Here is a 1487-nt window from a genome sequence, read left to right as displayed (position 1 = left end):
GTCGCGCGCTCGCGCGCGCGCGCGCGCGCGCGCGCGCGCGCGCGCGCGNGNGCGNGAGCGNGNGNGNGNGNGNGNGNNAGNAGAGAGAGAGAGAGTGCACAGCCTTGAAATGTTGCCCCTCGCTCGCGAGACAGCTCGGACGGGTGCGTGGCAGGGCCGAGGTCAGCAGAACCCCGCCTTCTGTGTGTGGATGTTTGCCACCCGCGGCTTCGCGTTCCTCACCGCCGCAAAGCCAGGTCGCATCGCCGAGCAGAGGTGTCAGGCCGGCAGACACGACGACGTACGCTCGGACAGGCTCGGGCTTCGAGATCGGAGACAAGGCGACGTGAGCAGCGGCAGCGCAGCCTCTAAGCCCTGGCCGCCTCGTCTCTACCCTGTTTTCTTGTTTGGCCAGGTAGAACAGCACCGAGGCCCGGGAATCCGTCGACGTGACGGTTCTTTGTTCTTTGCCGCATCGTCCCTCTCTTCTGTGGCCGACGGCGACGGGCCGACGTACGCGATGCACCGCCGCTTGAATCGATTCCCGCTCTGATTGACGGGATCGCCGACCTTTGACCTTGGCCGAGCACATCCCCACCGTCTGCGCAAGATACGGTCGGTGTTTGCTACAGTAGGCGATTGCTTGGGCAGATGGGAGCAGGCCAGCAGGCCAGGCAGGGAACGACGGGAGGAGAGCCTGCCCACCGCCCGGCGGTGGTGGTGGGGCCCGCCCGCCTCCAGACCACCGGCTGGCAAAACCCCTTCAGCCGTACAAGCGGTTGCTGCCAAGCCCGGCGGCGTAACCGTAAGGTCCGCGAGCTCGTCCAAAGTAACGTTGGTGCCAGCTTGCTTGTGAGCAGCACATACAACGCGTACGAGCATGCATGCATGCATGCTTGCTGCTGCTGTGCGTGCGTCGGTGTCGGGGCAGGCCATGCTAGGCTGGGCCAGGCAGGGGGCGATGCGATGGAGGCACGCAAGCCAGCGGACGCCACCAGAAGCTGTCGCCGCATCATCCTCTTGCCTGACAAAGATGCACGCACGCAGCTGCTCGGACTCTTCTCTGCGTCGACCGCCAGATGGGTGTCGAGCGCTCAAACTGCTGCTGCCTGTGGTGCAGAAAGCAGCTCTTGAGCCAAGCATGCTAAAGCCACAATGCATGGACGTGACGGCGGTCATCGCCACGGCCTCCCCGACGCCGCATGGATGGTACGGTAACGTCCAAGCCGGCCTGCCTGCGGATGTGGTCTTTGCCTTGCCCAGCTGGCTTGGTTGCTTGCGTTTTTCGCCTTGCCGGCCTGCTGCTTTGCCCGCCCGACGTGGCTCTTCCGACGACCGACCGACCGGAGTTTGCCGCCCCGCTGCCAAAAACGCATGCGCGCAGGCTCAGGCAGGCAACCTGCCCCCCAGAGGCGAGGGCGTCGATCTCGCCCCGGTAGGGTCCGGTCCCCTGCCTGCCTGCCTGCTTGCTTGGCTGCACGCTGCGCGCGCGCTTGCCCGGTGGTGCC

Source organism: Pseudozyma flocculosa, assembly GCF_000417875.1.
Source record: "Pseudozyma flocculosa PF-1 unplaced genomic scaffold scaffold00031, whole genome shotgun sequence".
NCBI classification, from domain to species: Eukaryota; Fungi; Basidiomycota; class Ustilaginomycetes; order Ustilaginales; family Ustilaginaceae; genus Pseudozyma; species Pseudozyma flocculosa.
Note: the sequence above shows the minus strand (reverse complement) of the source record.